Genomic DNA, 23,921 nt, shown 5'->3' with positions numbered 1-23,921 from the left:
AAAACATTTTTAATCTGTAGACATTGACCATTCACATATTCGCAAACATTTATCTTGTCACAATCATGTGGCAGACTCAGCTAAGCACTGGGGATGTAAAGTCAATATTGAGGCAGGATAGTAAGAAGCTAGGAAGATTCCTTGGCAAGAGGAATAGGGAAACTGAGACACATAATTCAACAAGCAGTTTGCAGCCACCTAGTAAATCCTTTCTTCCCTAACCCCCTGGACCTGTCCCAAGGCCCCCTTTTCTCTCACTTCTTAGTGAGCCAAAGCAGCTCAGCCTAAGCTCATTTCCTTGCCTAGTCCCTCTCCTGTAACCCTAGGCCAGATCCTACCCCTAAAGGGTTTGTGATCCAAAAGGACAGTCGGATATGTATAAAATTACAATAAAGTTTGATGACTACTCTCATATAAGAAGGTATGCAAATGGTACTGCTAAAGCTCATAGGAAGAGAAACTTTCTTAAGAACCCAGGAATGTTTTACAGATGGGGAACAGTTGAGTTTGGGGGAATGAATAGAAACACAGGAAAAGATAAGAAATAACTGATATTTCAGGCAGAGGAAAGTAAAGGGACTCAGATGACTAATGAGTCTCCAACTTAATTTAACTTCCAATTCCTCTTCCCAGATTTTCTAAACCAAATCTTTTCCGCTCCAAGTCTTCCCATCTCAGTAAGTCACAATGCTTTCAGTTGCTTGGGCCAAAAATAGCCTCTTTCATATACATGCAATACAACCCATAGATAAATTTCTCCAGTTCTTTACTGTATCATAAATAGACCCAGAATCCAACTGCCTTGTTCCCCAAACACCTTTGTTCAAGCTGCTAAGCCCCCCTGCTCCCAATGTTGTCACATTGCACTCTGTTCTCCATGTCCCAGCCCAGCAGCTGGAGTGATTCTTTTAAAGTGTAAGTCAGATCGCGGCACTTCTCACACCCTCCCAAGTCTTCAGACCGCACCCAGAATAGCATCTAGAGTCCTGTCATGTGTACCCCCTTGCCCTCTAGCCTCTCCAGTCTTCTTGCTCCCACGTTCTCCCTAGGCTCACTGCACTCCAATCTATGACTCTTACCTTTTCCTTGGAAACACCTAGAACATTCCTGATTCAGGACCCCCTACAAGGTTCCTCCTGACCTTAGGATAACACCTCTATTTATGGGCTTTACTTTTTGCCTTAGGGCTTATCAGCAAGGGACATCCTGGTTTATCTCCTTCCATTAAAGAGTAGGGACTTGTCTCTACTACCTGGTGTCACATGTTTGCAAACATGGACAATGCCTGCCGCATAGGAGCCACTCATATTTACTGAATGAATGAACTCAATGAATACTATCCACAAAAGATGAGATACTTAGGCATATAATTGAGAAAGAAAAAAAGTTCTTACCACCAAGGAAGAAAATGAATTTTTATATCAGGATTACTTGTGTTGGACTTTTAAAATAATTGATTCTATTTTTTTAAAAGATAAGTATTAAAAAATATATACTGAGACAACTGGCATGGCTCAGTGATTGAGCGTTGACCTATGAAACAGGAGGTCACAGTTTGATTTCCGGTCAGGGCACACGCCCAGGTTTTAGGCTTGATCCCCAGTAAGGGGCAAGAAGGAGGCAGCTGATCATTGATGTTTCTATCTCTCCCTCTCCCTTCCTCTCTGAAATCAATAAAAACATATTTTTAAAAATACACACTGGATTTATTAGCATGGGGTAACTGGGAACTTTAGTGCTTTGAAAGAGTTCCTAGCAAAATCCAGGAGAGAAGCCCAGCTGCACAGGCAGGGAGGTGGAGCATCAGGAACAACTCTGTCCACAGTGAACTTGGCTTTCAAAAGGATGGCAGTGAAGAAAGGTCTGACAGGAACCTTCTCCTGTCACCATGGCCTTCCTATAGCCTGCTTTCATCATTCCAGGCACCTTGCCAGCTCCAAGTGTTGCTCATCTTGGTCTGCACCTGAATGCCCTCCCCAGCCTCTCTGCCTTTATAGGTCCAGATTGAGTCACGATTTCTTGGACTGTCTTCCCTGTCTAAGGCACACTTCAATGAACTACTCTGACTCACAGTTTTAATGTTCTGTGTATGTGGGACTGTCTCATTTCCTAAGGTCCTTTGAATCTGTGATGAAAACCCATCTCTAATTACTAAAGTTAAGTCTACTTAAAAAAAAAAACACAAAAAACAGCAGAACAAAGCACTAGTTGAAATATTATTTACATAGAACTTCTGTTAAGAACATCTTTAATGTTCTCTAGCATTACTTGAAATAATAAAACATTTGTTACCCTGGGTCTTAAAAATTAGAAAGATATTTGAATCAGACCAAGATCCTTCCACAATGAACTAGAAATCATGGGGAAGATGTAATGTGTAAGTAATTAAACAATGAATACAAAGCAGAGAATGGGTAATCCTGAAAATTCGGAGCAATGAGAGCAAGCTCAAACTAGCTCTGTGGGAGTGTGGAGGCAGGTAACAAGGTATATTTCAAAGAGAAGAAACGTATGACTCAGCTCCTGAAAGAAAAGTAGAATTTAGACAAGCAGAGCCCTGTAGGATCAATTATATGTTGGTTCCCAACTGTGATCTATTTATATGAAAGTTAGGAATGTGGCTAGCTAATTAAAGTTTGCTGACTACATAGCATAGACTAGTGAAAAGAATACCAGGTAGAGGCCTGGATTTGGCCTGAGTCCTAAGTAGCTTTAGACTTCGTTAACTTATTGGAAATATTCACCAATGAGGATTTTAAGATTGATCTACTGACATTTCTTCCAATATTCTTGATTATACTTTGAAGCAATAACAAAATTAAATGTCACCCAACGTCAAAGATACACTGAAAATAATCAAAAGTTATAATCTAATCTAAGTGTAAGAAAGTAAAAAAAAAAAAGTAACACATCAACATGAATAATTCTTAAATTATACTGCTTAAGAATACCTGTTTTCACTAATATTTTAAAAGTCACAGTAACAGCCATTAAAGTCCCTGTACTCTTTTAAACAAGAATGTTTGAGCTAGTTCTCTTACCCAAGGGATTTTCACATAAACTCTTCTTTCCCAGTGGCCTAGTCTGACTATCAGTTTCTACTCCTCAGAGGCTCCTATCTTTAACAATAAACAATAGCAAATTTCACACAAGGGTGGGTAGAGAGGTTACACTGAAAAGATATTCGAGACAGAAAATTTCTCTAGGTCAAAACAAAAATTCCTTAATCAAGCCTTTAAAATATTGGAACTATCTCCTAGTTCCAATACATTATCAAGTCCTGTGAATTCTCAACTCTAAAACATATCCATAGTAATTATGGCTTAAGTAAGTCATTGCTTTATTGATTAAAATTATCTCAGTATTACATTCAATTTCCATAATAAAAAATAAGGTACAATTTCACATTACACAATAATACACTAAAAATATCAAAACTTAATTTCAATGCAGAATCCAATTGGAATCCTACTATTACTACTGATTGGTCTTTTTATTATTTTATTTACAAAACTCTTCAAAAATCATTTGTCCATGGTAATCATTGCTCCATCCTGTCAATATTAACATCTTAAATGAAAAGAGGGAATAAAGTAATAGAAATATATTTAGGTCACCCCTTCTTAGTTTGAGAAAAAAAGTTTTAAATTACATGAGTTATAATTATATCCTTAGTAAGCCACTATAGTCCAATGGCATCTCATGTGTTTGCTGTATTTATATAGTATTCTTAGAGATTCACTCAGAGAAGTACTATATAAAAATACAGCTTCAATATTAGATACAAAATGTAAGAATGGAATTATAAGTGTTAAAACAATGGGCATTTTGCACTGGCCAGTATACTCAGTGGTTAGAGCATTGAATTGTGCACCCAAGGGTCTCAGATTCCATTCCTGGTCAACGGTATGTACCTGGGTTGTGGGTTCGCTCCTCACCCCAATCAATGTGTCTTTCACATTGATGTTTTTCTCCCCCTACCCCCTTCCACTCTCTCTGAAAAGCAATGGAAAAAATATCTTCAGGTAAGGATTAACAAAACAAAACAAAACAAAAATGGACATTTTAAGTATTACATTTTAATAACCAAAAGGAAATCTAACAGCCACCTTCTTTCAGTATAGAAGACTATCTAACAGAAGCTGCCTTGTGATAATTGTCTATGAGGCAGTTCTTCTAAATAACTGGACATGTTTTGATGGCCCCTAATCTATGCATTTCAACTGTAAAGTAAAGACTAGTTTCTCAAAAACGATTGCTTAGTCTTTCTCTATCTCTCTCATTAAACAAAACAAGAGAAAATTTAATAAACAAAATTTGGCCGAAACCGGTTTGGCTCAGTGGATAGAGCGTCGGCCTGCGGACTGAAAGGTCCCAGGTTCGATTCCGGTCAAGGGCATGTACCTGGGTTGTGGGCACATCCCCAGTAGGAGATGTGCAGGAGGCAGCTGATCCGTGTATCTCTCACATCGATGTTTCTAACTCTCTATCTCTCTCCCTTCCTCTCTGTAAAAAATCAGTAAAATATATTTAAAAAAAACACACACCAAAAAACAAAATTTGTTCCAATTGTGGGCATAGCATTATGCTATGTGCTTGAGGGAATGCAATCAAGAGCCTAAAATCAAACCAGGATGAATACTAGTATATCCAGTGACTTTAAAAGATAAGCAAAAATGAAAGGCAATAAGAAGAGGCCCAAGGCATTATATGACTCTTGACAGACATTTCTCTTGTCAAGGTCTCCAATCACCTGTGTATCCCAATGTAATAGACAATTATCTGTCTAATCTTGGTCACATTTGAGTAAGTGCCCAAGTTCCAATGACACATTTAACAGCTGCCCAAACCCTCTGCTTGGGATTCTCTTCCCTCTACTTCTTTGTGTGGCAACACAGTTTCTTCTTTCTTCACTGCCACTCCTCAGTGTCTAATGCCCTCATACCCCGGCCTGATTTCTAAATGCTGGAGCACCCCAGACCTCCTTCTCTGCTCCTTTCTCTTCTCCTTCCACAGCCATCACCCCCAGATGATTTCATCAAACTCAATGGCTTCAATTACCATCTACAAGTTGGTGACTCTCAAATTCACATCTCCAACCCTGACCTATTTATTGAGGTCTGTCTTATATGCCTAATAACTGTGGGGAGCGATATAGGGTTAAGCACAGTGGAAAAATACCATGTAAGGAAAAATATCCTGTAACTAATTTACATCTAGAAAAAATTTCTTTTTTCATTTGTAATGCTAACAGCAAGACACCCATGAAAAACATACATGGTGTTAAAATAAGCCAAAGGAAAATCATTTGGGCAAATATAAAAAGGATCCTAAGTAAAATTTCCTTTATTAATTTTGGTCGAAAATATGTTTGTATATTTTCAGAAAACAACTCCAAGACCATGTGGATTCCTGCAACAGAGAGGAATTATCAGGAATGCTCCAACCATGAAGACAAGAGGAAAAACAATCCAGAGATGGAAGATGCTGACGACGCTTTGCCATGCTAGCAGTCAGCAGCTATGCGTTGCTGCAGGTTGCCCTGGATCAAATCAGAGAGGGTTGGACCTGCATTGCCACCATTTGTCCACCTTCCAGAACTGAAATATCATTGTTGACATGTACACATAAGGAACTGTTGGACATTGAAACTTGGGCTCAGAACTGTTGGACACTGAAATTGGGACTTAAACATTTTTGTTCTTAATGCTTAAGTTTTACTTTTATTATGGTAGCTTTTTGTTCTTGATGTTTAAGTTTTATTTTCATTATAGTAGCTTAATAATAAAAGAAGGGTGAGATGTGGGGAGCCGATATAGGGTTAAGCCCGGGCCTGACAAACAAGTCCCAGCTTAGAGGGCACTGTCCTCTTAAGCATAATTAGGCTTGACTTTATGGCGCTCCCCAGATCTTATCTGGGAAGCTAATGGGCTGAGTGAAGTGTAGGAAGTGGCCAAAACAAGTGAAACTCACAAGAACTGTGTAACTATGGTAACCACTACCTTGTTTACCTCTGACTATAAAATGGTTGGTTCGGCCTGAGCACAGTGGAAGTCCTTCCTCTTGAGTTGGACTTACCCGCCTGGCCCCCAATATTCCCAAATTATCTCTTGTCTTTTCTCTTTCATTTGTGTGCAGCTCCTCTTCCAGACCCGAACCCTGAACCACGCGGGACGTGGAGGGAAACATTTACAACAAATAACCACATGGTTATCTCCATTTGGATGTCCCATAGGTATCTTAAAACCAAACTCTTGATTCTCCTCTCCACTCCCAATGCCTATTCACATCCAAAACTCCCTCAGTAACCTTCCCACCTCTGCCAATGACACGACACTAAACACCACCCGTTACCTCAAGCAAAAGTCTTAGGCATGATTTGATTCCTCTTTCTCCCTATGTCCTAGTTCCAATACATTATCAAGTCCTGTGAATTCTTAACTGTAAAACATATCCTACTCAGTGTACTTTTCATCAGTTCCTCTGCTACCACCCTTTGAGTGCCAACCAATATCTTAGGAACTATGCTAAAATTGCCAAGGAATTTTGAGTTAAGGTTTTTAAATTTTTTTTTTTCCCACATAAAGAGTGAACTACTAACATCTAATAGTGACACTGCAGGAGGAGCACGATAGCGCTCCCGGCACTTTTGGCGAAAGACAGGAGGAGCGTGCGCAATCATGCTCCCTGGCACTCTAGGGGTTAAGACAACATCTCTAGCTTAGAAGGCTCCAATAGCCTCCTAACCAGTCTTTCTGATAGCAGCCAGAGTGCTCTTTTAAATATGTAAATAAGCAATGTGGTGATTGTGGGGAAAGGGGTGTGTGGAAGAGGGCATAGAGGGGATAAATGGTGATGGAAAAAAATAAAATAAAAATTAAATTATACACACACACACACACATATGTAAATCAGATAATATCTTTGATCCTTCACTGGCCTCTCATTACATAGAAAATAAAACTCAAATTCCTTTCCTTGGCTTACAGATCAACTAGCCTGGTGTTCTCAAAGTGTGAACAGCACCTCAGAACTTGTTAGAAATGCAACTTTGCAGGCCCTAACCCTGATCTATATAATCACAAACACTGGGAGTAGAGCCCTGCAATCCGCATTTGACAACCCTCCAAGTGATTCTGATGTGTGCTAAAGTCTAAGAAACCACTAGCATCTGCCAACTTTGGAGCTTCCCCTCCTATTTCAACTCCTTGCGTAATTCACACTGGCATTCTTTCCAGTCTTCAAACAAACCCAGTCCTTTCACAGCTGAGGGAATTGCCCAGCTGTTTCCAAAATGCCTTTAACCACAGATCTTCCAATTGTTGGCTCCTTGAGCTCATTCAGAGTTCAGCTCAAATATCTCTTCCTCATAGAGATATTCTCTAACCACTCAAAAGAGGTGTCACCCCTCTCAGCATACCCTTCACATAACCCTACTTTCCCGATCTCACATTTATCACTATCGGATACCATCCTGGTTGCTTATTTACTTGTTTATTACTTGCCCTTAGCCTCCAGAATGAAGATTCTCTGAGTGCTGGGACCTGGCTTGCCTCATTCTCTGCTAGCACCTGGAACTGCAACAGGCATGAGTTAGGGTACTGCATACATGTTTGTTGATTTAATTGAGGGAGGTAGAAAGGGAAGGTTATATCAATTCCATGAATTATACAACTCTGTCCTAACTGGTTTGGCTCAGTGGATAGAGTGTCGGCCTGCTGACTGAAAGGTCCCAGGTTCGATTCTGGTCAAGGGCATGTACCTTGGTTGGGGGCACATCTCCAGTGGGGGGTGTGCAGGAGGCAGCTGATCAATGTTTCTCTCTCATTGATGTTTCTAACTCTCTATCCCTCTCCCTTCCTCTCTGTAAAAATTCAATAAAATATACTTTTTAAAAAATGAATTATATGACTCTAAGAACTTGGTTGCTGAGTATCAAACACTTCTGTAACACAAGCTATTTTGTGGCCAATGAAAGGAATAAGAAGCCCAAAGAGACCCACATGAGTAAAAGTATTCAATCCTCAGGAAGATTCTAAATCCTATGCCTATTTGGGGTTGGGAGTGGGACTAGGGATTAAACTGGGACAGACTGACTTCTAGGGTGGAAAGAAACCTCCTTTGCCCAGATGTTCAGTGAATTCCCCGCGGCCATGTAACCCATTTGAGAGTCAGAACTCAGATGTCCTGGCTGTAGCTTCCCTTGCCCAGTGAGGACCATGATTAATGTGAGGAAAGAGCAACCTAATTCTGTGTTACATTTTCACTTGTAAAAGTGGAACTCACCTTTCCAGTACATTTGACATAACACACCAAATACAGAGGCAGGGGGCGTTCTTCACATCACACTACACATGTGTTAAATGCTAGTGCCTTCGAGTCCCAAAGTTCCAATAAGGACACTCACAACACAACTGGCTTTTATCCCATTTTACTATTATACTATCAACAACAGCGAACACCAGGAATGCTGACTACGTGTTGAAAATTGTCCTAAGTCACAGCATCGTGTGAGGTAAGTGCGACCATGCATCCCCATGTTCCAGGTGAGGATGCTGAGGCACAGAGAGGTGAAGGGATTTAGCTGTAAGTGATGGAGTGGACATTTCAACCTAAGTTGTCAGATGCTAAAGCTTCTTCACTATTATATACACTGTCCCTTTGGGAGCTGAAACATTCACACAAAATAAACTAACAACCACAACAATGAATGCACAAAGCCAAGTGATAGAGGAGACAAAAAAAAAAATAGCAGTTACTGAAACTCCTGCTGAGCACTGTGCTGGTGCTCTCTCTCTCTCTCTCTTTTTTTTCCTACATTTAATCTCATGAGGCAGTTGCCATTGCATTTAATCAGCGTTTACAAAGAAACTTTTCCCAAAGCACACAGAACATGGCACCAAACCCTCGCCATAATCTTGACAAGAGCCGTCTAAATAACCCCTGGTAGTATTTTCACAGGAATGCAGAAGCCAAATGTGCACATGCCCACTCACACCAACAGAGGCTTAGCTACTTCCCAGGCGGACTTCTGGAAACAATATATTGGGATTCAAAAGGCATGGCAGTGTCCTAACTGGCCACTCAAGTTACCTTAAATCAATCACTTCAGTCCTCCATTCCCTCATTTACAAAATACAGGTATCAGAATAGATGATCCCAGGCCCCTTTCACTTCCTGACGTACAGAGATTCTGCATAATAATTTTGTTTAGAGACTGAAAGTGGAGGCCTCAAATAAGATATTTTAGGACTGGGAGCAGGGCACAGGGGCTGAGCTAATTTACAGATAACATCTGGTTGAAGGGGTGGCATCGACGGGACTTGTTTCCAGGTAGCTCTTCCTATGCTGAGAACACTTCTGGTCAGGAAAGGGTCTCTTCTGGGGCTCACAGGAAATGGCTCCACTTCCAAGTGCCTTTCCCTCTCTTGGCACACACACTAGGAAAAAATGATGAATAGAGTGACAACTCAAAAGAAAAATTTTAAAAGCTTCTGGTTTCATTCTCCCACACTCAGTTGGTTTGCATTTGAACACCTGGAATAGAAGGTCTCTATCACAAGTCATTCATCAGTTCAGGTTCATTGCCCCAATTGCACTGCCACTCAAATCTGCCCACTAATCCAAAGCCACATCGATCATACCCTATGTTTCTATCATCTTAGATTACTTTCCTTCTCCCCAGAACACACACACAAAATGCACAGATTCCTATGATCTTAATTCCCATCTCCCTGCTCCTTCCAAGTACTGTTTTAATTCACTCCTTCCTTTTGCAGCCAAACTTCTAGAACTCTGCTGTCCCATATGGCAGCCCCGTGGCTACTGAGCACTTGAAACATGACTAGTGTAACTGAGGAACTATATTTTCAGTTTTATTTTACTTTATTATTTCTTCAGGAGAACAAACCCATTTTATTTATTTACTTTTCATTAAGTTTAAATCCTTGAGGGGCAGAGCATTACACAGATTCTGTGTCCAATGGCCTTAGCTGGAAGGTTGCTTTGGAATTTGGCACAAACCATGCTACAGTTTCCATGAGCATGAGTTACCTTTCCCCAGATGACTCTGGTTTTGTTCGGTTTGCCACCAGGAGTCACCGTGTTGTTTTTTGATTTATACACATAAGCACATCTATTGCCTAGACAGAATTCAGTTTCATCTGGAGTGTAAACACCTTCATTTTTAAGAAGAGCTATGTGCTCCCTCTGGTTTGGGAGACCCCACTCAGAGCAGCAAAAATGACCTTGGACCACAGCCTTCCAGACATACTTGTCGTTACAGAAGTCATGTTCCCAGCAGGCCTTCACAGGCTCTGAGATAGCAGAAAAAGTACGTTATATTTTTAAACTGATACTTGATTCAATTACTGAAAACATTTAAGTATATTTGGAACTGGGCTTCCAGGAGACTACAGGATCTGAGCAGGACACTATGGACATGACTCATTCACGGGGTCTCCAGAGGTCAGCGCCAACTCAGGGCATATAAAACACACATATTCGGAACAACCTGGGTAGGTGGAGCTATTTTCCCATTATGAATTTTATGGCATCTAAATACAGATCAAGTATTTCTAATGAAAATATAGCATCTGAATTGGAATTGAGATGCACTACAAGTGTAAAATACACCCTGTATTTTGTAGACTTAATAAAATATTAAAAATCTATTAGTACTTTTTACCTATTAATTATGTATTAAATTATATTTTTATATAGTGGGTTAATAACATATATTTCTGTGATAGGCCGCCTCTAGGATGGTCCCCCGTGACCCCCACTTCTTGTGTAATCCTCTCCCTTTGAGTGTGGACTGGATTTAGTGACTCCTGTCCAGTGAACAGAATGCAGCAAAGGTAATGGGACGTCAGCTCTGAGATTAGGTTCCCAGAAGACTGTGCGCTCAGTTTTGGACACCCTCTCACCTACTCTAAGGGAAACCAGCAGCAGTGTTATGAAATGCCCTATGTCCAGCCCACAGCCAGTGAGGACCGAAGGGTGCCAATAGCCATACGAGTGAGCTCAGAAGCAGGTCCCACCCCAGTAGTGGCATGAACCCCAGCTGACCCCTTGATTGCATCCTCACCTCAACCAGCAAGTTAGCAGAGTTGGCTTCTATGTAAACTCGATGCCTCAGTTTCAGCTTCAGGTTCCTGCTATTCTCACTAGGCTCTAAAGCCCCTCTGCACAGGCCATCACCTGCCCACAGAAGGTATCCTCTTTGTAATACAACAGTGAAAACCCTGTCTGGATGCCTCTTCTTTCAAGAACCTTTCCTGTTTACACATCGAAGTCCTTCCACTTTAAAATCTTTCAGTATCTTGTTTATATTTATATTGGGACACTTGTACAGATCCTTTTGTTCAGTAACTAACTATGAAGATCTATCACACACAACACACTGTGTTGGATGAAATGGAGCAAATCCAAGGACAAGACACAAGCCTTCCCCTCTGGTACTGACAGTGTGGTGGACAGAATTCAGAGGTAGCTGAGTAACTAACAAAGGCAGGAAATAACGCCCCTTGGGCTGCCTTGTGTCTTATGGCATAGTTGTCAGTGTATATCACCTTATCTGCCAGAAAAGTTTTTTGAGGCAGATGTTATGAATATAATTATTTGTATTTTTGATTAATACATTACCTTCCCTTTATACTTCTTTTAGGAACCTAGTAATTATGTAGAGTGATGTCCAGAGACATAACAGAATTTCTTGGAAACACTATCTGTTCCAGGATAGGTTAGCATGAGGACATGAAGCTTTTGTTGTCATTTACCCAAAAAGACATAAGGTGCTCCCTTATACCTTTTAAGCACATATCTATACCAATAGAAGATATAACTACACAATATGTATACCCCATTTTACAAAAGATGATAGGCTAATAGTTTACATCCAAGCCATTTACATCTAAGCATTTCTAAGCGCGCTCTCTCTCTCTCTCTCTCTCTCTCTCTCTCTCTCTCTCTCTCTCTCTCTCTCACACACACACACACACACACACACACACAGCTTTAGTTAATAAATGCATAATTTGGTTTCCGCCTTCTTGTGGGTGGGTGTGGAGGGTGGCAGGGGGAAAACAAAAATTTCCAGCTCACTAGATACATACAGTATTACCTTCCATGGGCAACATTAAGACATTCCAGAAAGGCACAAAGTGATAGAAAAATATGTATATATTTGCAATTAAAGAGGAAAACATAATTTGCATGCTAATCACCAAGGTTACTGATATAATTAAAGGTTAGAAGGGAGTCAGAGATCTTGGTTTGCATCTGGGTCTGTACATATTAGTTATTAATCTCTCTGGAACGATTTCTTCAATCACAAAATTAGATAGTATGTCCTGCTTCGCAGGGTTACTGAGGTGAAATGGATAATGTATATTCATTGTCCAGCCCAGTGGTTCTCACACTTGGTTACACAGTAAGTTTACCTGAGGAGTTTTTGGAAATAGTGAGGCCTAGCACCCACTCCCAGAAATTTGGATTTAATTGGCTTGCAGGGATATTTTAAATCTTCCCAACTGATTCTGAAATGCAGACGAATCTGAAAACCACTGGTCTAGCATAATGCCTGATGCATGCTAGGTATTCAATTAGAGTTAATGATACACCTTCACAGAACTTTGTAAACCCTGAAACTGCCTGAAGGTTGCTACTTACGTCAATCAAGTCATATAAATTCAGGAAGATCTTAGAACCACTAAATATCACCAATCTTAAAAGTAGTCCAAAAGTTTAGTAATAATATTTCAAAATCCCCATTGTATTTTGGCTGTCTTTTATCAAAGAAGAAAATCTCTTATGAAAGAAAGGAAAACATAAATTTCCCCTGATATTTTTCACTGAAGTATATTTTATATACAGAAAAATATAAATATATTTTTACATACATATATACACTCAAGGAACCACCACACAGATTAAGATAAAGTAGGAAAATGTATCTATAAATTTAAATTAAATATTAAATTTCTCATATCTGCCCTATAAATGTCCCTGTAATTTCAGCTTGTCTCTGGGTTCTCCTAAATATCTTATAGGCAATGTTTATTTTATGCATAGTTAAGAAAGTTAAACATCAACAAAAGGAAATATAAAGAAAGCCTCCAATAGAAATGGTCATATCAAAGGATGAGATAAAAAAAAAAATAATCAAAGCAAATGACAAACTTGAAAAAACAGACTTGAAAGCAAAACAAACAGTGAGTCACAGGACTGTCAACAACATTTATTGGTCACCCCTGTGTGCTCAGTGCTACAGAAAGAAACTGGGTAGACTGAAAAAATACCTACCATATGAGGTCCTCAGATATCAGTAACCTAAAACTGAGATGAGTCTGCCTGGCTGGTGTGGCTCAGTGGTTGAGCATTGACCTATGAACCAAGCGGTCATGGTTCGATTCCCAGTCAGGACACATGCCGAGGTTACGGGCTCGATCCCCAATAGGGGGCATGCAGGAGGCAACCTATCAGTGATTCTCTCTCTTCAGCAATGTTTCTCTCTCTTTCTCCCTCTCCTTTCCTCTCTAAAATTAATAAAAATATATTTAAAAGAAAAATAAATTTTCACCCATAAAGGTAAGTTTTAAAGATCTTAGTTGCAACTAAGGTGTCCTTCAATAAGTAAATGAACAAATAAAATATGGTAGATCCAGACAATAGAATATTTTCCAGTGCTAAAAAGGAATGAGCTGTCAAGCCATAAAAATAAATACATACATGCATACATACATAAATAAATAAGGAAGTGTAAGTGCATCTCACTATGTGCAAGAAGCCAGTCTGGAATGGCTACATATTATACAGGGTGGGGCAAAAGTAAGTTTACAGTTGTGAGTACACAAAACACAGAGTATATTCTTGTATTATTATTTATGAATTATTGCATTATTTTCCATATAAACAGTAAACCTATTATTGCAAAACCCTCTATTATTCCAACTATATTAACATTCTGAAAAAGGCAAAACTTCGGAGACCATAAAACGGTTAGTGGTTGCCAGGAGTTGAGGTGGTGGGGAGAGGGATGAATAGGTGGGACGCAGAGAATTTTCAGAGCAGTGAACATACTCTATCTATATGGTACTATAATGATTAATACATGTCCTTATATATTTGTCCAAACCCACTGAATGCACAACATCAAGAGTGATCCCTACTACAAACTATGAACTTCAGTTGATTATGATGTATCAATGCAGGTTCACCAACTGTGGCAAATGTACCCTTCTGGAGGGGGCTATTGATAATGGTGGAGCCTATACATGTGTGGGGCAGAGTATAAGTGGAAAATCTCTGTACCTTCTGCTTAGTTTTGCTGTGCAACTAAAACTGCTCTAAATAAATTAAGTTTTTAAAAAATGTTTTTAAATGAAATGTGTTTTTTTTTCATTTTTTAAAAGCATACTAGGTTAAAAACTGAAAATTATTACATGTGGGTACTATAATTATTAAAACATATGCATATATTCATAGTAAATCAGCCAAGAAAGCACACTGATAAATTAACCAGCCATAAAATAAAGGCAAAAGTTGCTTTTAAGTCATGATCTTAATGTACTACTCTCAAATATGTACTTTGGCAAATATTCAACAACACTGAGTCATTATTCTCTGTTAAAGTTTTAAATCTATGTTGGGGAGTGGTGTATGTTGGAGTAAATGACATTTAAGCATAATGTTCATTGCATACTCATAAAGAAAAGTCATTGAAATTAATTTTCCAAACTCATTTTCCTAGCTATAGATGTTGTCAAATACTGATCTAAAAGAACTACTTGGAAATAGTGACTCTAGTTTAGAAATATTAAAACTAAAGTTGATCGTATTGTAAGATATAAATTTATAAAACGTTTAGATAAAAATAGGCAAAATCTTTGGGACCAAGACTTATTAGGCAATAGATTCTTATATATGACACCAAAGACACAATCTATAAAATATTTTTTAAAAATATTGAAAAACTGGACTTCATCAAGAATTTAAAACTTTTGCTCTTTGAAACAACCCTGTTAAGAGGATGAAAAGATAAGCAACAGACTAGGAGAAAGTATATGTTAAGTCACATATACAACAGAGACTTATATCTAGAATACACAAAGAACCCTCTAAACTGTAAGAAGAAGAAAAAAGAATCCAATTATCAAATGAAAGATTGACTCTTTACCAAAGAGAATATAAGAATGGCAAATAGGCACATGAAATGATGTTCAACATCATCATCCATTAGAGAAACGTAAATTAAAACTATGATGAGAAACACTACACACCTAAACTGAAAACAACTAATAATATCAAATGCAGAGGAGAATGTGGAGCAACTGGATCTCTCGTCTGTGGGTTGTATAATGAGAATGCAAAGTGGTACAATCACTTTGGGCAACAGTTTGGCAGTATAATATAAAGTTAAACATTCACGTATCTTATGACCCAGCAATCTAATCATGGGTAATTATACGAGAGAAATAAAAACTTATGGTCACAGAAAACCTGTATATGTATGTACTCTTCAGAACAACCCCAAACGAAACAACCCAGATATGCTCTCGTGGAAGAATGAAGAAACAAACTGTGGTGCAGCCACACAATGGAATATTCGCAACAAGAAGCAATGAAGTCTTGATACACTCAGCATCATGGATGATCTCAAGGGTATTATGCTGAGTGCAGATAAAAGCCAGTCTCATTTCAGGTTTAGAGGACTCTGGGCAGGAGGCCTGGTACCTCAGGTTCATGGTCTTGTTTACATTAACTATCTGTGTCACCTTGACTGGGTCATTTCCCCTCTTTGGACCTCATTGTTATTTTCTTCTATAAAACTAGACCAGTGGTTCTCATATTTAATCATGTGAAGGAGCAATCACAAGTCAATAATCAGAAATACCATATTCTTGTCCTGACCGGTGCTGCTAAATGGTTGAGCTTTGGTCTGTAAACCAAAGGGTCATGTGCTCCATTCCTGGTCAAGGGCACATACTTACACATACTTAGGTTGCAGGTTCGATCCCTGGCCCCTGTCAGGGCATGTGTGGGAGGCAACTAATCGATGTGTCTCTCTCACATAAATGTTTCTCTCTCCTCTCTCTCTCTCTCTCCCTCTCTCTCCCTCTCCCCCTTCCCTCCCTCCCTCCTTTTCACTCTCTCTAAAAATTTATGGAAAAATATCCTCTGGTGATAACTAAACAAAAAGAAAAGAAAACAAAACAAAAGCTAGTCTCAAAGGATTACATACTATATGATTCTATTTATATAAGAACCCCAAAGTGACAAATCTACAGTCATAGAAAACAGATTACTAGCGGGACAATTAAGGAGTAACACAGGGAGTCTGTGATGATGCAAGAGTTTTATATTTCTATGGTGGGTGCTTTCACACCAATCTGCACATGTAGGAAACCTAAATAAATAAACAATTGCCGGGGTCCAACCCCAGCAGGTCCAGGGGTCCCCAAAGGTGTGGACGGAGTCGGCGAAGAAGGAATGACACGAAGACTGAGTTCAGTTGATCATCATAGCCGGGTTCTCTTGTCAGGGTCTGGTCAGGATCTCTTGCGAAGTTCTGGTTAGGATCTCCAGCCAGGTTCTGTGTCCATGTTCTCTTGCTAGGTTCTCCAGCCAGGTTCTCCAGGTTCTCCAGCCAGGTTCAGTCACCAGGTTCTAGTCAGGTTCTCTTGCCAATTTCTGTAGTCAGGTTCAGTCCAGGATCTTTTGCCATGTTCTCTCGCTAGGTTCTGTCTCTAGGTTCTGAGGCCAGTTTCTGTCCAGGATCTTTTGCCATGTTCTCTCCAGCGAAGTTCTTCTGTCTCTAGAGAACGTTCTGTGTAGGTTCTGTGCCTAGGTTCTGTCTCCTAAGTTCTGTGTGTTGCTGTCTTGTTACAACGGTATTTATACCAGTTGATTCAATCCTATCAATCTCTATTACAAAGGTTAGCGTGTTTCTTATCTCCAATCCAGGGAGTACAGATTATGTAGCTTAAGCATGATTGTTCATAGTTAAAGTGATTAATTACCCAACTGGCACTTAGTTGAGGGGTTTTATTCCCTCCCTAACTTCAGGGGAAAATCCCTACCTGGGGAAACAACCTTTCTCAGAGAGGAGACCTTGGTTAAAACACATGGTGCCAAGAAGGTGAGCAAACAGTATGCCATATATGCCAGGTCCCTTAAAACAGCAAGCATGGACCGGCTCCCGGCAAACAATAACAGTAATAAAGAATGCACATACCCTAACTGGTTTGGCTCAGTGGATAGAGCATTGGCCTGCAGACTGAAGGGTCCCAGGTTCAATTCCGGTCAAGGGCATGTACCTTGGTTGCGGGCATATCCCCCCAGTGGGGGGTGTGCAGGAGGCAGCTGATCGATGTTTCTCTCTCATCGATGTTTCTAACTCTCTATCCCTCTCCCTTCCTCTCTGTAAAAATCCAATAAAGTATATTTAAAAAAAGAAAAGAAAAGAGTGCACGTAAAACCTGATTATGTCTGAAAAGGTCAAAGTTACCAATATTTTACCAATGCCACTCCAGGGTTTAGTAATGTATTATGGTTATCTGAGATATTATTACTGGGGGATGCTTTGGGGAAGGGCACAGAGCAACTCTCTGCACTGTTTTTGCAACTTATTCCAAATAAAATTATTTTTTAATTATAATAAAATATATCTAAATAACGATTTTCAAAATTTTGATAGATATTAGAATCATCTATGGAGACTTGCATGAGTGCCCCTCCAATGTACCTATTTAAGTAGATCTGGATGATATATATTGGTGATCCAGCGCATGACAATTTGAGAACCACTAGACTACAAAAAAGGCAAAGGTATTAGAAAGAAAAAAAATATCCCCATTAATGTGAATTGTTCTATTTAATAACTAATCACTAAGAAGTCCTACTTACAATCACAGACTATATAACTGAATAAAGCAGCTCTCATTTATAGACAGTGAAAGACGTGCAAATAAAATCAATTCCTGATCTTTTTAAAAATGCAAATACTATTATTCATAACAAAACTTGACATATCAATACAGAAGTAAAAATGCTGATATAACAAAAAACCTATAATATTAAAACAAAGGCTGGCAGGGAAAACATATCCTCAATGAGAAACAAGAGTTACATTTTAAAATGTGTATGAAAGGTCCTTACCTGGGCTTCTATGTAAAATAATTATTGTTGACAAATCTCACACACACACACACACACAAGCACTTGATTTGGAGATTCTTTTGTTAGGGGGAAAAAAAAAACATTTGAAAAACCAACCTAGACATTATTCCATATACAACACAATAAGAGTTAAAATCCCAAGAGTCTACAAAGACTTCCCTCAATTATTCTCTCTTAAGAGGCTGTCACAGGAATGGGTAAAAGTGGCACATTTAAACCCCCAGACCCATGGCTTTCACATTTGTGCCTCTGTGCCAAGTGCCTACCATACCTTTTTCACCTTTCCTCAGGGAGGAATGAATTGCAGTTTCCCACTGTCTCTGAGCAACCTTGTTACTGGAATAAATTTAGCAATATAACAGAGTAAATCAAGTCTTAGAGCGCCATTTATAAAAGGTTGCTAATCTCTATTTTAAACAGTTGCTACAAATTCTAATGCTAGGTCACTTGCTCTCAGCTCTATGGAAAAATAAATTCTTCGGGGTAAAAAATTACAATCACATTCTGATTATGCTCAAATAGTCCCATGGTTTAATATAGCTTCAAGGAAATCCTTGGTCATAAGCTTAATCCTGCCCTTTAGGGATATCTAACCTGACCATACTCCTTTTTATTTTTTTAAATTTATTTTTTAATTGATATCAGAGAGGAAGGGAGAGGGAGAGAGAAATAGAAACATCAATGATGAGAGAGAATCATTGACTGGCTGCCTCCTACAAGCCCCACTACTGGGGATTGAGCCCACAACCCAGGCATGTGCCCTGACAAGGAATCAAACCATGACCTCCTGGTTTATAGGTTGATGCTCAACCACTGAGCCACATCGGCTGGGCCTGACCATGCTCCTTGACTACAGGTAACAATGCCAATCACCAGGTAGCAAAAATGAGCATCAATAAAAGTCCAATGAGTATTTATATTTGAAGAAGGACAAGTCCTTTCAATGTAAGGTTAGCCAGTAGTATCATCTCTTCTACTATGAATGAAACAATACCCAATAGACAGTGTCCCAAGAAAACCTGAAGGGGAACTAGGGAAAGGGTATTACATTATGAGAGTGTAGACTTTTGTTCTAGTACCAACCCAACACATACTGAGTCTCAGCTGTCTCATGTAATTAATATGCTCAATGAACAGTCTATTATATGAGAACAAACTAGCTAACTTGGTACAGGTATCTGGCCATTTTAAACTGTCTATCTATACTAATAAAAGGGTAATATGCTAATTAGACCGGGTCAATCGGCCATCTTCCAGACATCCAACTTCCTTCCAGACAAAGCCATGGTGGAGGGGGCTGAGGCAGAGGCAGTTAGCGACGGGCAGCAGGAGAGGGCAGCAGGAGAGGGCAGTTGGGGGCGAGATCTGTCCGGCAGGGGAGGGAAGTTGGGGGCAAGATCTGTCTGGCAGGGGAGAGCAGTTGGGGGTAATCAGGTCAGCAGAGTAGCAGTTAGGGGTGATCAGGCAGACAGACAGAGATGGTTAGGGGTAATCAGGCAGGCAGGCAGGCAGAGAGATTATGGGCGATCAGGCAGGCAGACAGAGAGGTTAGGGGCAATCAGGCAGGCAGGCAGGTGAGCGGTTAGGAGCCAGTGGTCCCAGATTGCGAGAGGGATGTCAAATTGGAGAGGGTGCAGGCTGGGCTGAGGGAAGCGCCCCCCCTCCCTGCCCCGTGCAAGAATTTATTGCACTGGGCCTCTAGCATTTATAGAAGTGGCATAAAGCAGGGGTCAGCTACCTATGCTCTGCAGGCCAAATTCAGCCCATCATTCGTTTTAAAAATAAAGTTTTATTGGAATGCTGGCACGCTCATTTGTTTACAGACTATCAGTGCAGGCTTTCATGCAGCAACCGCAGAGTTAAGCAGCTGTAACACAAACAGTAGGGCCCTCATGGTCTAAAGTATTTCCTATATGACCCTTCACAGGAAAAGCTTCCTGATCACTGACATGAAAGGTCACATCTCTAATGACAAAATAATTACACAATCCAAAAATCCTCCATATTACAAAGAGATGCACTTTCCACCTATCAGACTTGAAAAAAAAATCAGTGGTTGACAACTCTATGGGTGAAAAGGGGAAAACAAGCACTCTCATACATTGCTGGTGGGAAGCCAAAAGGGAGGGATTTTCCCAATGGAGAAAAATTTGTTAATATCTGACAAAATGAAATATGTTGTTACCCTGTGACCCAGTAATACTACTAGAAAGCTATTTCAAAGACACCAGCTAAAACTACTAAATGAATTACAGATAAAATTATCCCTTGCAGCATTATTTTTAATAGCAAAAGACAATAAACAAACCACACTATGGATCAGATCACACGTGTCAGAAATGATACTAATAATTCTCTCAGTAGAATGATAATCTAAGTAGTATTAAGTTACATGGATAGCTCTCTTAAAACCGTCATTTTTATTTTCTATAGAAACAATCCCTTTTATCTGAGGAAGAAATAATCTGGCACTGCCCCATTTCTATTAATTAATTGTTTTAATGACTATTCTCAATCCCATAGTATGTGCAACAATGAAAAAGTTTAAGATATATTTACAAATCTTATTTGTGCCATCAGAACTGAAACATCACAATGGAATTTAAAAACAAATCATATTTATTGACATAGAATATTGACAAAGATAAAGATCTCTGTGAAAGAGCTGGCCTTCCTGCTTCCTTAATTATTTATAGGTATTTTTTTAATTGCAAGCACATGATAACATAAAAGCAAGGAAATCCCTACTTATACAGAATATACTTTTCATACAGCAACAATAATGTTCAAATGGCTTACAGTGAATGTTCATAATTCAGATTAGTGATTAGTTCTGATTAGTGAACAGAAGCTTGAGAGACAGAGGTGCTCAGATGCTTTCCCTTTGTATTATTTTTTTAAAAAAAATTTAAATTAATTTTTAGAGAGAGAGTAAGGGAGAGGGAAAGTGAAAGAAAAACATCATGGCTGTGAGAGCAGAACATCCATTGATCAACTGCCTCCTGCATGCCCCCTAACAGGGATGGAGCCCACAAACCCAGCAAGTGCCCAGACTGGAGTTGAAACCAGCAACTTTTTGGTGCACAGGATGATGCCCAAGCAACTGAGCCACACCGGCCAGGGCTCCTTTTTATTTCTTAAAAGGGAGTGGAGGCAGGGTGGGGAATTGGATAAAAGAAGATGAAGAGATTAGCCAAAGAACATATATTCATAGCCCCTGGACACAGACAATAGTGAGGTGAAGGCCAGGGGAAGGGGGTTCTGAGGGTTGGGTGGAGGGGGGCAAAGGGCAGGAGGAAATGGGGGACATCTGCAATAGTGGCAATAATAAATTTTTAAAAAGAAAAGCAGTCTGGGACAGGGCATTTTATGCATTTGGTGTGAAATGACAGTTGTTTTTTTACCATTTGACCCTGATTCTCACAAATAAGAACTTGCACAAGTAATAAATTATTTTCAGTCATTAAAAAAAATCTGTTTGTCTATAAGCAATGTTTAAAAGAAACCAACCAACAAACCATTAGGTTTTCTAACATCTATATCCCATTAAAAGAGTTTTCTCTTCCTCCTAAATCTATCATAGAGTCATTTACCTTTTACAAATATTTTCTCACATTGTTTGACAACTCTCCCAAATAAAGTATTTTGTATGTATTCTCTCCCAATCAACAGCAAATAAGAATGTATTTTATATTCCTGTTTGTGAAAAAGGTCAAATTATAGATGAATTAAAATGAGTTCACTTAATAGAGTAATGCGGAGTTAAAGGTAACGCTATGTGGGAAAGAACACTGAACCAGAAGGTGAAGAAACCTGAATTTCCCCACCCACACCCTCACACAACAAGCATTTATTAAGCACCCACACTTGCTTTGGGTACAGCAATAAATAGGACAGTTCCTGTACTCAAAAAATTAATACTTATTATTATACAATTTAAGTATACATTAAAAAGCCCCAAATGTACCTTGTTCTCCCTTTCTGTTTAGTTTGCTCTATCGGTGAGCACTGGTAAAGCACCCATAACATCAATAGTGTAATTTATTATAAGTTACAAAGGGCAAGAAGCTATGTATGCCTTATACTTATTACAACAACCTGTGAATTGCTCTATCTGTATGTCACAGTATAAAGAACAAATTCCCCAGAGGGAAGGCAGGGGAGGAGTGGGGAGGGAGGGGGTAAGAGATCAACCAAAGGACTCGTATGCATGCATATAAGCATAACCCATGGACACAGACAGTAGGGGGGTGAGGGCCTGTGCTGGGGGGCAGGAGTGGGTGGAGAGAGGTCAATTAGGGGAAAAAGAGACATATGTAATACTTTCAACAATAAAGGATTTTTTTAAAAAAGAACAAATCCCCAAGAGGATAATTAACTTGTGTCTAGTCACAGTAAACTGCAGATGGAGGTTTTTAAACTTGGGGTAGTTCATTTCCAAGTTCATTTCCTTTCTCCCATACGGAATTGCCAGCACCAATGAAACAATAATCGAGATCTTAAAATTCTATTTGGAGAGACAGACTGATACTATTTGTTTTTATTTTCCTTGAAACAACAGCTAAAAGAAGTACTGACTCACCAGAAAAACAAACAAACAAACAAACAAACAAACAAACAAACAAAAAATGAAAAAAAAAACACCAAGAAACATTAGACATGTGTATGTTAAAGACTAATTCATCAGAGTCATGCTTTCACGATCTATTAAACTATAGTTAGTCTTTTCAAACAAAGAAAATCACCCATACTCTAAAAAGTAAATTATGTGCCTGGTTTAGACAACCTAAAATATTATTCCCAACCCTCCCAACTACTTTTTTTTTTCCAGTTTCACAGAAAGCTAGCTAATTTAGTGTACAAATACTGTAAAATCCATGGCAGTTCTTCCTTCCCAAGAAACAGCAGACGGAAATGACAAAGAAATATACAGTAGTCTCATTTCTGCAAACTTTCCCTGAGGAAATAGGTGGACCTACAAACAAAGGCATACATACATGCCAAGTAGCCGTGGCCATGCAGCACAAAGTCTTAGCAGATATTTTGTTCAAAAATAGCTCTTAGAATATCAAAGCCATTACAACAACTTTTTTAGTATAAGAATTCTGGCACAATAGGTGTGGTCCAGTTATTATGAATGCCAAGAAAAAGGAGCTAAAATAATTGCTGACACATTCACTTTTTGATCCTAAAATAAAAACCAATCGGAGATATTTAGTGCAATAGTCTCACAAAAAGATCACTGTATTCTACTTTTTGTCCCCACAATTTCATAAACATCATGCACATATCATTCTTACTTTATTTTCTTAATCTCCTTTTACTACTTTTCTTGAGGAAAACTACAAAGATAAAAACTAGAAAATATAAAGAATTTTACTTATATTTTATCACAAAACTAACCATTTCTTTTTGACCAAAAACTTAACCTTTCTCTAATTCACTGTGAAAATTCAAAAATCACCTTTATGTGATTCCATAAGATCAATTCTCAAAAACAAACAAAAAAACCCCAAATGTAACCAGTCATCAACACTGCAACCATTTTTTGTTGTTGTTTAAACAAACTTTTCATTGTTTCCTGGTTTCTCTTTTGAAAAAAAAAAAAGAAAAAGAAAAAGAATGTAGTTACATTTATTAAAAAAAAATAAAAACCTTTAGCAAACAAGTTACCCCAACAGTCACTGATTAGAATCTTCTGTGGACTATCCATACAACTTAAGAGTTCTGTGACATAATTG

The 23,921-nt window shown here is 38.9% G+C and overlaps 1 protein-coding gene and 1 pseudogene across 9 annotated transcripts in view; both read right to left on the bottom strand.

The window, feature by feature from the left end:
• COBLL1 (cordon-bleu WH2 repeat protein like 1) overlaps nt 1-23,921 on the bottom strand; it is a 159,957-nt gene that overhangs the window by 64,208 nt on the left and 71,828 nt on the right. The window lies entirely within an intron of this gene.
• Nucleotides 7,922-10,271, bottom strand: LOC132238583 (large ribosomal subunit protein eL33-like; annotated as a pseudogene).

Source organism: Myotis daubentonii, chromosome 7 (genome assembly GCF_963259705.1).
Source record: "Myotis daubentonii chromosome 7, mMyoDau2.1, whole genome shotgun sequence".
Taxonomy (NCBI): Eukaryota; Metazoa; Chordata; class Mammalia; order Chiroptera; family Vespertilionidae; genus Myotis; species Myotis daubentonii.
The sequence above is the reverse complement of the archived record's forward strand: the minus strand, read 5'-3'. Positions and strand labels throughout refer to the sequence as shown.